The sequence below is a fragment of the Chrysemys picta genome, chromosome 3 (genome assembly GCF_011386835.1).
Source record: "Chrysemys picta bellii isolate R12L10 chromosome 3, ASM1138683v2, whole genome shotgun sequence".
NCBI lineage: Eukaryota > Metazoa > Chordata > Testudines > Emydidae > Chrysemys > Chrysemys picta.
Genome location: NC_088793.1, coordinates 194,852,953 through 194,868,525, shown reverse-complemented (window position 1 = coordinate 194,868,525; position 15,573 = coordinate 194,852,953). Strand labels below are relative to the sequence as shown.

Here is a 15,573-nt window from a genome sequence, read left to right as displayed (position 1 = left end):
AACCAGCGGAGACTGTCCTTATTGCCTGTCCTGACTAATGGATGGATTCAGATCTTGTTTAATTCAACTCATTCTGCCAACTTAATTTTTATTATTCTTATTTATTTACTAAATCATCATCAGTACATGATACACATACCACACCAAGCCCACTGGTAAACCAAGTACAGATCCACTAGGTCTGATGGTACTTATTATTATTTTATAAGTGCCTATATATAGACAAAAAATTTAAAATTCAGTTCACTACAAAATCCTGATCTCTTCTTGGGTCTGCTAGAAATGGTGTAGAGGCCTCTAATGAGAAGAAGAGAAGGGAGAGGTTTTTATTCAGAATTTAGAATCATTATCTGAGGTGGGTAAAAAGTATAGTAAATCTAGGGTTACCAGATAGCAACTGTGAAAAACCAGGACGGGGGTGGAGGGTATATAAGAAAAAGTCCCCAAAAAAACAATTGTCCCTTTAAAAACAGGACATCTGGTCACCCTATAAATCATACTTGTTTGTCCAACCAAATCACACCCTTTATATCACCCTGATGGGAACTGTAACATGAAGAAACTCTCCTTCAGGCTGTTAGCACTGGAAGGAGTGGGAGAGAATTTTCTGCTCTCCTTTCTCTCGTGGCCCCTTGGCTGTCATGGCTGTTGGAGTGGCGTCTCCCTTCCTAATGTGTGGTGTTCTCAGCAGCTCTTCTGATACCGATCAGTGTTACAGGTTGGACGGGGTTGAGAGCAGCATGTGCCATGCCTCCCACACAAAGGGACCAAAAAAGTGAGTATAGAAAAAGATCATAGATATCACAACTTGTGGTCTACAACTAGGAAGGTTGCAATTGTGTTGCTCATGAACATCAACTGAAGAGTTGCACTGGCTGAATAGTCCCATCCATTCTTGCTATGGTGTCTTTGATATAATCTTTGAGTGTGTGTGTGTGTGTGTGTGGGGTGGTGGTAAGAGGAATCATTAGGCAGGGAGGTAAAAAGCCCCTCTTCACCAAACCAAAACACTCAGATGTGCCAATGTAAACCAATATTTTTCTTTTTCATGTTTCTGCAAAGTTACAAAATGCTGAACATTTTATTTCTGAGACATTTTAAAGATCTTTATCACTTCCCATCATGAAGAGACCAGCATGAATTAGAAGCTTGCGGTCAGCTTGAAATCGAGTCATTTTCAAAACATAAGTTAAAATATCTTCAGTTGGAGGGAGGGAGGCAGAGCACACATAAGCGGCAGCTGCCACCTGACCCCTGGTTGTGGGGAAAGCTTTTTGCTTTATTATGCTCCATGCAGGTTCCAGGGAGACTGAGGAGGCAGTATGTGTTATTCAGCTTCCTGGGTTCATCTCAAATACTTTCTCCTCAGCTGCCCCGGAACCTGCATGGGACATATCAAAAGCCTAGGACTCCTTTGGCCGAGTGGGTGGGGAGCACTCAGGACTCCTGCTGCCATTGTCCTCCCTGCAGTGAGAACATTGCTGTTGACTTCAATGGGAGCATAATCAGACCTTAACTATACAGGAGAATGGAGCTAGACACAAAGATCTATCAAATGTACAAGTTGGGGGGGGGGACCCTGAAAGAGAGATAATATTTCAGCTATAGTAAACTTTGGTCTTACCTACAACAATAGGAAGTAAAAACCAATTTACAGACAGAAGTGTGATTTTTTTTTTTTTTGACTCTCTCTTTAACCTTGCTATATATATGCTGTAACACTGAGCCAGCAAGGGTTAAACGACCAGCAGCTAAGTGGCCCCAAATCAACCTTTCAGAAAAAGTAGAGAAGTATTGAAATGGTAAACTGGTCCATTCCTTGTAGATGGTTATCAAAGCCATATTAAGTAGACTAACAACACAGGCATAAATATTAAAGAATTTAGAGACTCAAATGATAGACTAATTGTATTTGTCTGTGTTTACCTCTGTCTTATAAGAAGTTTAACAATGTGATCTAATTAGCTTGTGTATGTTAAACTTTAGTTCCTGTCTGTAAGGTTTCGTTTCTATGTTCTGTTGATTCAGAGATCAAAAGGGGTATTAACATGTGGATGAAACTTGAGGTGTAATAATATCATTGTCTTTATTTAGTAAACTACCTATGAACTGTTTGAATGTTGAAGGTTAATTGCCTTATGCTAATCAATGCAACTAGAAATCCGTGTATGCCTAGGAAATAGAGATTTACTTTAAAGCAACAATGTATATTACCTATTCTTCCTTGGGAGGAGGTCCTGCTGCGACAAGAGGCTTCTCAGCCTGCTTGGGAACTATATTTAATAATAATAATAATAATAATAATAATAAAAAAAAAGTCTCAGGCCTGATCCTTCCTGCTTAAACTTTGTTAGGGAAAGTTCAAGCCACAAGACTGAGGTCTCGAGGTATGTCCTGGATTATCCCTGCAATTTCTCGTGGAAGAATTTGAACAAACTCTGCACATGGACTGCCTATTGGACTATAACCTATTGAACTGATTCTGGAAGGACTTTTACAAATCAGGAGCTCATCGTCTCTGCTATGAATCTGACCTGAGAACTTTATTCATATCTGTATGTATAATGGTCTTTTAACCACAATAACACTCTTCTTTTCTAATACATCTTAGTTTAGTTAATAAGAATTGGTTCTAAGTGTGTATTTGGGTAAGATTCAAAATATTCATTGACCTGATGGGCAATGTGTCCGATCTCTTGGGGTTAGTAGAATTTCATATATGTTGAATAAGATTTTAAGTAATCCTCACTATATTAGAGTTGGCTGTCCGGGTGGGAGCTAAAGGCTGGATTGCTTAAGGGGAGCTATATTTTAGCTTCTTACTAACCAGTAAGGTATTACAGAAACTGATTTTTTTTTTTTTTTTTTTTTTTAGTGGCTGGATAAATTTAGTTATTAGAATAAACCACCAGTTTGAGGGATCGTCTGCCCTATTCTTTACAGTTTCCCCTGATTGAGCATTCTCAATGTGGCCCGTCCAGTGACCATGGTCACCTATGCCTTTTGCTAAGATGTAAATGCTGTTTACAGCAGCCCTACAAAATTGGACTCGGCCAATAGTTAGTTTTTGGTGGATGAGAAAAAATCATTAATTTTTTCCATTATGAATCATCCTAGCAAGGTGCCGATGAGCATAGGTTGCATCTGGCTGGTGACTTTTCATGGCCGCTTTGAAAGAGTGGTTTGTATCATAAACAGCCAGCCCACAAAAATATAGGTTTGAAAGCCTTGGAACCAAACCCTAAGACCCAAGGTTTGAGGGCAAACTGAAATCTTAGGGTTTGAACTGTTGTAGGCCAAGTGGGTTACTTAAGCGATTATTTGGTTGTGGAGAAGGGAAGGATGCCAGACACACTTCCATCTGTCTCCATCTACTTTAGACTTTTTTTTCCCCTTAAAATTTCCATTGTTGCTACCCCTGGTAGATAGTGGAGATTGTGGAAGCACTAGTGTTGATAGGCAGTTGTTGTTCTTTTAGCCAGAGTGTTATCTAAACCTGCCCATAGTGAGGGCAATACAATATGGTCGTTAAAAATACTGGCAAATGTCAGCACCTTGTCTATACTGAAGCTTCCACAAATAGGAAATTCTAAAGGAAAAATAAAGCCTGGTATAGACAAGGTCTCATTAACTTGCTAGTTTTGTTATCCCACACAGGTCTTGTCTATACTTGAAATTTCTGACATTTCTACCACCAGAGTAGCTGTACTAGGGGAATGTTAACGATAGCAAAGCGATAGGCAGATGGCTCCCTTTTAAGCAGTGTGTTTAGACCATGTTATAATACTGATGGCTGGTCTACCCTAGTGTTTCCAGTATTGCTATTGCCAGTGAAACTTCACTGATGGTAGTGACAAGGGGGTATTCAGAAGGAAAAAGTCTAATGTAATACACACCAGTGGCAGTGTCTTGTGGGTGAAGGCGATACACACTGTGAGTGATACAGCACCTTGATGGGCAAAAGGCTTCAGCCTTACTAAACTGAGAGAGGTTTTCTCCCTTAAAAAATGATCTTTAAGATGAGGAAAAAATAATGTTCAGCCCAAACTAATGGTCTTGCAGAACTTAGAACATTTTTTTAAGAGACCGTTAAAAGCACTTGACAGAATTCCAGGACTTATGGGGAAAGGAGGTAGTAGGGGGAGGGATTCTTAATGGAAACCTAGCACATCATACTGGTATGCACAGTACAGAAGCAAACAAAAGGCCAAAAAAAAAAAAAAACCCTCATCACAGAAGTACTTTGACTTTACTCAAGTAATTATTTTTATCCTTCAATAGGTACATCTGCTTGCTATTGTGCTAACACTGCTGCTTCTCTTGTTAATTATACTCTTTTATCCTTGCTTCACAAGAGTAATCTAGCAGGCTGTAATAATTAATACAACTCAAATCAAACACAGTAAGAAAAAAATACCCCCCTTCACAGAAAACCCAACCCCTGCCCTTCCCCCCCCCATAGCCCCCGAACCATTACCCTTCATGACATTAAGTGCCAAAATAAATATAAATTATTTCTTTAGTACAAAGAAAAGATTGCATTACAGAACAGAAAACTTGTTAAAGATTTGTTGTGTATGATGAAATAAGGACTCTCCTCATTATAAACAAGTATTAGTTATATTTTTCTCTGTTTTGTGTAAAAATCTTAAACTCGGTCATACAGATACTTGCTCACATGCTTAACTTTAAGCATGCAAATAGTCCCATTGATTTCACTGTGACTGTTTGTGAATGTAAAGTTAAGCACATGCACATATTTTTCTAGTATAGGTTCCTAAATGTTAAACTCTTGTCAGCGGTTATCAAACTATAAGCTTGTTGGAAAATTATGTATGTTTCACAATTAACATCAGCGATTTGTGCTGAGAAAGGTTTACAACACTAGCGCTAACAGTGGGGATAAAACCTTTTATGAAAATCTTTCACAACTGATATTTAAAGAGTTCTGTACTCAAAGCATCCTGCCAAATATTTCCTGGAATGATCAAACCAATCCATAGAATACCTGGCATCCTGCACAACCCAGATTTCAATCAGTGAAAATTGCTACCTAAAATATGATGATCAGACAACATAGTTTGTCCAGACTGTAGAGTACTTTTGCTACTTTATTAAACAATGTTGGATGTGGAGGGCTCTGATTCCAGTATAATGGGTATGGGTGGGTGTAATATGTATAATATAAAATCAGTTGCTTTTAAGGAGAGAAGGAAAAAGCTGTAGTCATATATTTCATTCAACAGGAAAAGCAAGGCTGGGTTAGAGTTATAAATGTAATATTAATCTGTGTTTTTAAATAAGAAAATTTAGGGCAGTCTCAAAGCTTTGTTCTTGGCCACAGACTTTGCAATTGTAAAATCCTTCTTCAGAAAAACTTTAGCGCCAAATATCTTTCACTTCTGATTTGCAAAACTAAAAAGTTTGGGGTACAGAGTGAAAGCACAAAACCACTGCAGAGCCTACAGCTTCTTAATGGAAACTGCATGAGCACTGGACACTTACAAATGGTTTGTCCTGGGCTTTACAAAATATGGGGCCCAGCTGGCTCCCTCCCCACTTATGAGTCTGGTCCCCTGGCTCTCACACCTGTTTATGCCTGTTGTCTGCTCATTCGCTGTCTCCTGCGGCTTCTGCTCCCCACTTCAACTCTAGTGATCTGCCTTTATCTGTGAGGTTCTGTGGCTCTGGGTGGAGTGAAACAAGAGCAAAGAACATCCAATTAATTTTGTTAGATTTAGGTATGCTCCAGCTTTAGCCTTTCACTAAGGTTCACGATTTTAAAACCTTTGAGATCTGAGGAACTATTTGGCCTGGGGTCATGGCAGTGCAAGTAAAATTCATGCTTCCTCATCCCTAAAGACAAGCAAAGCTGTAGCTTAACTCAGACCATTGAGTGTGAAGGAATGTGGGGAAGCAAGGGCAAAGGCATATATAACTGGGGCAGCAGTACTTCAAATCTGCGTGACCAGCATCTTCTCTTATTTGAACAGAACCAACTGATGCATGTTGTCTATGACCCACCACAACTATAGAGTTGAGTCTCCGTGTCCTCCCAGTTTGGTCTGACTGACTCAGTATTAATTAGTGCCAATTACGAAAGGTTTTTGTGTATGATGCTGACACATGTCTGCGAGGAACGGGACTGAGGCCACCTCCAACACTTTTCATGTAGGCCACTTATTGGTCATAAGATGGTAATTATGTTTAGTAGCTTCTGATCTAAGCTGAATTTGAACCAGAGTTCTAGAGGTTGACAGTTTCTCCTGTAAACTAAGGAAAGCTGTCCCCACCAAGCCTTCTTCCTGTATTAGGTTGTTTAAGTTCTGTAGTTTGATTGGAACATATTGACTTTGTTAAATAGCTGTTTATTTTGTTCTTTTCATAACAAATGGCTTTTAGGTGACTGAGCAGCACAACATGAAGCCTGGGAAATTTAATATTTTCATAATAGATAGTATTTTTAAATTGTTTGTTCAGTTGCACTGCAGTATATTTTATCCAGATAGTTGAATCATTTCTCTCAGTTTACACAGAGCAATGGTTCTGTAATCTTGCAGCTGATGCTTTGGAAGGGTTTTGTTTGCTTTTTAGCGTTGGTTAATGGACAACTAGTTTTATGGTTTGAGGGGGAGATGGCATCTACATTAGAAAATATTTCTCTATAAAAAGCAAATTGAATCATTAGTTATTGTTTCCGAGCCCTCAAACCTCGATGTTAACACTGAATCTGTATCTGTTGATTAAATATTAATTGTGCTTCTTTTGTAGGCTCATCAGAGATGTATTGATGGAGAAAAGCACATGTACAGGTTGTAGGAGAGGGGGGCACTATAGGCTGTGTATGTGAAACCGTTCCTGTGTGGAGAGCTAGCTTTAAAATCGGGGGGTCGTGGCCCATAGCATGGAAGTTCCACTTATTTTTTTTTTAACCAAACCCACAGTAAATTAGGGAGGGTTTTTTGCAAGGGGTGTGTTTAGAAGGAAATAGTTCCTCTAGGAGCGCCTCTACTCCCCCCCCCCCTCCTTTTCTTTACATTTCCTATCTAACTCCAGTTGCGGTGACCCTCCAGTTTTCTGGCTCAGTAGGTCGGGGTGTGGTTCCCCTTTAAGGATTAAAAGCCTTGGAAAGGAAGTCTACTCACTAGTTACAAAACTGGTACAGCTCGAGCAATAGAGTAGCAGAGCAAACATTTCTCATTCTGCCCCTCCAGAGTTGTTCAACCCTCTATGTACTGAATGTGTGGTAAGGGTAAGGGTAACAATTGGGTAACAAGGGTGTAGTAAAGGATACAAAGGTAACAATTGGGGCCAGTTTTGGTGATTTTTTTTTTTTTTTTTTTTTTTTTTTTAGATCTAGATACTGGGGCTGTCAAGCGATTTGAAAAAAAAAAAAAGAATTGCGATTAATTGCAATTAAAAAAATTAGTTGAGATTCATCAGTTTTAATTGCACTGTTAAACTTCTTTTACTGAGGTAGGTAGGATCCCTTCAGATGAGCGAGCCCTTGAAGTTCTATAAATCGGGAAGCCAATATTTCATATATGGTAATAAATGTAGTGTATAAATTGCAGATTTCTTTGCTAATGTACAGCATATCACAATTCATAATTTAAATGTTTAATATAAAATTATATATTTCCTGTTGTGAATTTAATTCATATACTGCCACAATTATAAGATGCAAATAGGAAAACCGTGTTTCAAATGTGTTATGTCTTCTCAGGGATGAGAAAAATCTCTAGTTTGGAAGATATTGAGATTAATTGTGAACTATCTCATCAGAAAGTTGATTCACACTTAAATTGCGTCTCTAAAGCAATTAAGTGTGAATCAAGTATTATAAAGAGAAAACTGGTAAATTATCCTTCTACTTTAAAATCTGTTAATCCAGCAAAGATATGGTATCAAATACACTTACAGTCAGAACAACATAAAATATAAAGGACCACATGTTTGGTCATTTAGACCATTCCCTTGCAAGGGTAGTTCTCTCTTACAAAAGAAAAAGTCCCTGGAGGCATGGCATATTAAGAACAGAAGAACTGAATTATGAACTATAACTACAATATAATTCCACTGGAGTCATCACATGGGCATGCTCTGAGCAAACCCAGACTAGACCAATAGCTTTGATTAGGTGCCACTGTCATCCATGCGTTCACTTTTTACTCAGTCTGTATTCTTGGATTGTTTTACCGTATTTGTTTTTTCTTTGACCCATTTGATATGTTGGTAATATTACATAAACCTAAAGGGCATCACAGCTGCTATGAAAGCCCTTACTTTGAACTTCCTGACTTCTGTATATGTAAAATTTTTAGCATAACTTCAATAAGCTATGAAAACTAGTAAAGCTACTACCTGTGATCTTTGGTGCGGGGGAGGGGGTGAGTCCCCAGAGCGAGGGGCCGGTCAGGGACAACAGGCACAGTGTGGGGGATGGAGGGGGAAGTCCTCTGAGTGAGGGGCTGGCTGGAGGCAATGGGGCATGGTGCGGGAGCAGGGAGCAGTCCCTGGAATGAAGGGCCAGCTAGGGGCACTGGAGCACGGCGCACAGGGGGAGGTGTCAATACCTGGAGTGAGGGGCTGGCTGGGGACAGTGGGGCATGGTGGGGTCAGGATCCCTACCTCTGCGCCAGAGCTGGGACGGGAGCCACTTCCACTTCCTCTCTTCTTCCCACCCTCTGGTGGCGGATTGGGTCACTACACCTTACCAGACACTTGTCAGGTCACTCTGCAGCCGATTCCTCCCTCGCTGCCCAGAGGTATGCGACTAATGCCATTTAAAAAAAAATGAACATGTTAATTTTTGTTTTCAGTTAAATCGCAGGTGTTTACTACAATTAATTGACAGCCCTAATAGACACCCATCCACGTAGAAATTGGACTGAGGCCATCAGCTTTATTTTTTGTTTTATTTCCATATAGGCCACCAAACAGTGAAGTAGTTTTTAAAAAAAATCAAATATAAAGGTAATTACCAACCTGGCGACATTCAAATCAGTATCATAGAAGATAAGCTGCCAGTGTGCTATTGCCAGTCCCTGGCCATTCAGGATTTGAACAAACTTCATAGGATTTGCTAATTTGAAACTAGGGGTTTGTCTACATTTGAAAGCTGGTTTGGGTTAACTTGTGGGGTTTTTTAGGATAAATTGCCTTGCGTCCATACATAGTGTTTGTTTTGAATCATGTGATGCCTTATCCTGAGTTAAATAATCCACTTTGAAATTGAGTTTACTGATATTTGGGATGAGTTTTGCTACAACAAGGTAGGTGTGGACACACCCCCATTTCAAATCAACTGTTCTGACTCTGCAAGTCCTCCCACTGTTATTACATATTGCTTTGCTGTGCACGTGAGTTGGAGTATCTATTTATCTGTGTGCCCTTTCTCGCTCCTGGGTCATCTTGACTGGTTGTCTCCTCCCTCTTTTATGCTGGCATGCAACCAGATGTGGCACTTTGTGATTCCAGCTCTTGGCAAGTTCACACACCAGGAGTTGCATCCTAGTTATAGCAGCCAAGCCCTGTGCTTCTAGGTAGTCTAGTGCCGAGGTCATGGACTTCCTTGCCCTCTGGGGAGTGGAGAGAGAGGAGACAGTCCATCTCATCTTAACAACAGTCACTGGAATGCTAAGCTACATGAGAGCATATAGAAACAAATGAATCAGAGCACTCACTCCTCGATCCAGTTGTGCCACAAAGGAAGGGAGCTCTGACAGGGTTGTAAAAATATCGGGGACAAAGACAGGGCCTCTGCGAGAGCTCGCATGGTCTGTGCCCACTATAAGGATCTGGACCATATTTTTTCAAAAGAGGCTACCACTGAACATCAGCATGTTGTGGATCTCACCAAGGACACCTGTGGAGATGCTGACCCAGGACTTCAAGCAGGAAGAGATTGCTGTGGACTGCCAGGATCTCTTCAATCCCCAAAATGATGAGGCAGGACAGTGTTTGAGACCCCCAAATCCCAGATCGAGACCCAGCTCTGACAGTACTGGGAAGGGGACCTCTTCCAGTAAGTAGTATGTGCTATATTACAATATAGTTGTACAGGGGGATTTAAACAACTTTGTTCCCGGATACTGTCAGGGTGCTTCCATGTTGGACTGATGTGAGTTAGGGGCCTCTTGCCATCTCTCTGTCTTTTGGGGATACACCTCAGGGTAACATTTGCAGCGTAAGGACAGCCTGAAGAGGTACACATGCAATTGCCCCCTTCTGCCTCTCCAACCCCACCAACTGTACCAGTCCATGTACAGGGCCCCTGTGTCAAGGGGGAAGAAAGTTGGAAAGTGTCTTACCATTTACAGGCTCACCCCACTCGGAAGAGCCCATGGGGAAGGAATTCCTAAATTGCACAAAAAGCAAAATTTTATCTTTATTGTCATGAAGACTAGAATTGGGACAATAACTACTTGTGCTCTCTCTCTGTCGTCGTCCAGCTGTTCTCCCCTCCCCCATAACACCTGACATTCTTCAGCCTCCATGGACACAACTGTTGTCAGTGACTGAACACTTGGTAAATCTCCAGGGAAAGAGAGAGAAAACAAGGGAGGACATGGTTGGTGGCCTCATGGCCACATCACAGGAGAGGGATAAGAAGACAGAAAAATGAAGGGAAGGTTTCCTTCTGCATGATGCAAAGGAGAGAGAGGAGGACAGGGAACAGTCTGAGAGGCTGTAAAGGGAGCACATTGACAAAACGAAGGACTTCTGTAGATGATGCAGAAGCAGGCAGGCCTTCTGGAGGCAGTGGCACTGTGTTCACGGACAGTACCGCAACTTAGCAGTGTCCTGAAGCCTTTTGAGAGTGCTATGTACTGGGAGCAATTCCAAGGAACAGGCCCTTCCCTCACCAGTGCATACCACAAGACAAGAAGACCAGTGGATACTAGGAGAGATGTCCTTTAATTCCCACAACTGCAAGCAACAGGCCCTTCTATTGCCATTCCATACCCAAAGAGGTCCTTTTATGAACATTTTAATAAATAATAAACCAAGTTGCAAATAAGGACATTTTTGACGTTCTCTTCCCCGACGTACACAAGTTTGTGACCTTATCAGTGCAAGTGTGTTCACTCTGCACTTTATTGGTTTTATAATTTTGCACTTCTTTTAACTTTTTTCACTGTCTTAAGTAATTTTTTTCTTATTTACAACTTGGTTTATTATTTATTAAAATGTTCATAAAATTGTTGCTCAAAGCATAGAGACATCCTTACACCAAGCATTAAACATGTCAAGACATTAGTTGAAAAACTTCATAAAAGCAAAATGAAATCCTAATGCAAAAGCATATATGATTTTCCATCAATATTCTGAGCGCCTACTTTGAGGCTAAAGCACCCCTGATCCTGTGTCTCTAACCAATTGCAGCATTTAGGAGAAGCTGCCTCTCTAGGTATTCATAACATGTGTTAAATCTGTCCATCTTCTCCTGACACCCATGGGCGAAACACTCTCTCCCTTGCTGCCACAGAGGTTGTGTATACCACCCTAAGCAGCTATCATATGAGGCAGACATTGCTCAATAACCTCTTACTAGAAGGACAATAGAATTTGCATTTGGAACTCAGAGGATAGTTAAACAAGTCCTTTCTCCTAGCCAAGGATCCAGTAAAAGACTTCATAAGATAGGGAAGCAAAGAGTAAGCTGGTGTCCCAGAATGACAGGAGGAACTACAACACCATTAATGTCCATAGTGGGAGCAAACGTTCCATTTTTCATGGCAGAAAACAGCCAGTGTTTCTAAAGATCCTGGCATCATGGACCTGTTCTGACCATCCCAGGTTGATAATGATGACCCATCCAGGGTGGTCAGCCAGGCCTCAAGGCACCATGGAGAAAAATACCCCTTTTCGTTGATGAATTCTGAGTCTTGGTGTGGGGGGCAAAGAATAGGCACAGGGGGTCCCATCAATGGCCCCAATACAATTTGGTGACTGCAGTTGTGAAAATCCATCAACAACATCCTGTGCATTGACAGGCTTTATGACCCGGGGAACAGCACTTTCCTGATAGTAGCACACCCCTGCATGACAATCTTCCTGACAGTTGTTCTGCAAACACTAAACTGGTTAGCTGCTGACTGTAACAGTTGGGAGTGGTGAGTTTTCAGATAGCAATAGCCATGGACTTCTCCACACTCAGGGGAGTTCTCATGTAGGTGTTCCACCACTGCAGCTTGGGGTGAGCTCTGCCCAGATCTGTAGGGCAGTGGGCTTGTCCTCCTGAAGTTCTGCTGCCACGGCTGGTCATCCCAGCTCAGCAGTGCTATCCTGTCCCACCAGTCTGTGCTAGTTGGCTGAGTCCAGAAGCAGTGGCTTACCCAGTGAAACTGCTTCAGGAAAAGTTCACGCAGAAGTAACTGTTCAATTTCCTTCTCCTCTTCTGCCTGTATTGCTATGGCATCTCCACGGCTATCTCTCAAGCCCTCCAAAGCCATCTGGCTGCATGACTGCCAATACATGTGCAGGAGCCTCTTTCTATTAATGACTCAGCATTGCAGTGCTCAGCAGTGTTTCCTCCATGCTGCCTGACTGCACTTTCAAATGGCACTGGGTCACAAAAGCCGGATGAAAGGGGAGGAATCATGGAATTTTTTGATTTGACTCCCAACTCCCAGAATTCCAGTGGCTTCTACTTGGTATCCGACAACATGCAGTGAGAAAAATTCTAGAATGCATACAGCATAGTGGAGGAATATTGCATCATGGGGTACCTGCCCAGGATGCTGTGGAGAAAATGCATCGCTATGTGAGTACAATGAATCAAAATTGAAGTAGCTTAAGTAAGCGTAATTAAACAGTATAGATTCCCTGAGCTCAGAGCAGTTGTTCCTGAAAAACATAATTTGATATAACTTTAAAGTGTAGACAAGCTCTTAAAACACCCAGTGAGATTCAGTATTGTTCTTGGAGGTGGAGCGGTCATCTGCATTTCTGTCAAGAGCCTGAGACTCTTCCTCTCGTTCCCCTCCCACACACACACACACTCTTGTCCTTTTACTTTACAGACTCGCCTTCATAACTCCATGTGACTGTAAACATCATGCCACTAGAGGAGTTCCTGCTGCAGTGATAGTAGTGACCATGTCTCTGAAAAACAGGAATGTTGAGGTTTTCCTGACTGGTTGCAGTATTTCTGTCAGGTTTACAAAAGGAGTGTTTTGCCCAGGATTTTGTGAACCATGAGGCCTCCCAGACAGCATCCCCTACACATGATTCTTCAAGCTGCCAGCCCTCTTTCCTTTCCTGTTTTCCCCCCATCCCCGCATCAAATCCACTGTGTAGTGAGGAAGGAGCGGTGGAGGTATTGCTTGGCTGAAGAGGAGAGAGAGAATTAGGCACACTTTCCCTCTCTCCCTCACCCAATTGCCAACTCACTGGTGCATGCCTCTCTGGCCCCCATCTTCTGTGTGCTGCCATGACAGGTGTCCTGGTTTTTCCTTTGAAAATCTGGTCACCGTAAACACAAGGGGGAGATTTTGAATGGGAAATGGGCACCAAACTCCCATTTCTGCCTTTAAGAATCTCCCCCATGCCACTGGGCAAACCTGTCATATTTGAATATTAGTATGAAAGAAAATGCATTATTTTCGGAGAGAGAGAGAGAGAGAGAGAGAGGGAGTGTGTGTGTAACATTTGTTGGAAGTAGATAACTGATTCGCTCCGGAGAGCTACTCTGTTACTAAATGGTGAAAATATTTAAGTGGCGGTATTGCCTGGATAAGGTGTTTCTTCTTTCTCTTTTTATGTAATATCCTTGGTTTTTAGACCTGTTTCTCCCTCTGCCCTCCTCCCCCGTATTGAAAACCTTTGGGGCTATGAATACAAACCTGATGCAAGGAGCAAAGCAAAGTGAAGGGACTGTCTGTAGGGAGCTGTGAATTAACACAGCATAACGGGCTAGTCCTACCTGGGGCACCTGTGCTGCCAGCCTGCTGCCAACTAATGCTTAGATTAGGCTGAGAGGGATTAGTGGAAGTGGCCTGCTGTTTAGCTGCTGTTCCTTTTTTGGTGGAAAGGGAGAACAATGTGGATCTGTGCAGTCCCTGTTAGCATTCTCTTGCCTTTTCCCCACTGTGGAGTTCACATTTTGTGTGGTGCATGGCTGTGCAGAACTCCTCTGTGTGGGGTCTTCTCTGTTTTGGCCACCGGCACTGCAGAAAAAGCATTTCTGCTGCCTTTGGCACTACTTGGTCCCCAGAGACTAGCTCAGGATTGGGCCTATTGAGGTTAAATTGGATTTGTCTCACAAGCTATTTTTTGAAATGAGGCTCAGTCAACTTAAAAGTACAAAGTGAAATCAGAGCGTTTATTTTAGACATGGGATTGGATTCCTGGATTGCATCAAGGAAATCACTTAGGGGTATATTTTTGCTTCTAGTGGCGCACACACAATTTCCATTAGCATTAATGGGAGTTATGCAGGCGAATGAGAACATAATGTGCTCAGCAAGTGAGCAAGGGGTTTTCAACATTGATCAGGCTGTCCCTGCCACCAAATAAGATTTTAGAGAAAGCTGAAGGGCATGCCAGCCAATGATTTGTATCCCCCAAACGAGGCAGAAATTTAGAAGTTGAAAAATGCATCTTGAGTGGTTTATTTCGTTGAGCACTTTACACCAAGTTGACAGCTCATAGGGTCTGTAAGGCAGTGGTGGGCAACCGGCGGCCCGTCAGGGTAATCCGCTGGCGAGCTGCGAGACAGTTTGTTTACATTGACCGTCCGCAGGCACGGCTGCCCGCAGCTGCGGTTCACTGTTCCTGGCCAATGGGAGCTGCAGGAAGCAGCGCAGGCCGCAGGGACGTGCTGGACGATGCTTCCTGCAGCTCCCGTTGGCCAGGAACTGTGAACCGCAGCCAGTGGGAACTGCGGGCAGCCGTGCCAATGTAAACAAACTGTCTCGCAGCCCGCCAGCAGATTATCCTGATGGGCTGCGTGCAGCCCGCAGGGTGCCCACCGCTGCTGTAAGGCAACTGGGTTCAATGGGGATAGAGAATGAGGGCCAGATTCTGATCTGGCCACAAAAGTGGGGGAAGCCAGCTTTTAGCTGTGTTTTTAGTGGTAGTTTTGGCCTTAGTGGGATTGAAATGTAAATTCTGGGTGGAGAAGCTAAATGAATTCTTTGCATCGGTCTTCACTGCAGAGGATGTGAGGGAGATTCCCACACCTGAGCTATTCTTTGTAGGTGATAAATCTGAAGAACTCTTCCCAGATTGACATGTCAGTAGAGGAGGTTTTGGAACAAATGGATAAATTAAATGCTAATTAGTCACCAGGACCAGAAGATAATCACCCAAGCATTCTGAAGGAACTGTAATAGGAAATTGCAGAACTACTAAGTGTGGTATGTAACCTATCACTTAAATCAGCTTCTGAACCAGATGACTGGAGGATAGCTAATGTGACACCAATTTTTTTAAAAAGGTTCCAGAGGCGATCTTGGCAATTACAGGCCGGTAAGCTTAACTTCAGTACCAAGCAAATTGGTTGAAAATTCTGCTCTTTATTGTTCTATCGGACACATAGATGAACATGATTTGTTGGGGAAGAGT

General features: G+C 42.2%; 1 protein-coding gene across 29 annotated transcripts in view; it reads left to right on the top strand.

The window, feature by feature from the left end:
- Positions 1–15,573, top strand: part of EHBP1 (EH domain binding protein 1) — a 326,704-nt gene that overhangs the window by 32,960 nt on the left and 278,171 nt on the right. The window contains exon 1 of one of the 29 annotated variants that reach the window (XM_065589738.1): positions 2,355–2,555. The exons of the other annotated variants lie outside the window; for them this stretch is intronic. The gene's annotated coding sequence lies outside the window, so the exon portion shown is untranslated. Of the gene's footprint in view, positions 1–2,354; positions 2,556–15,573 lie in introns of those variants that run through there. 29 annotated transcript variants of the gene reach the window in all.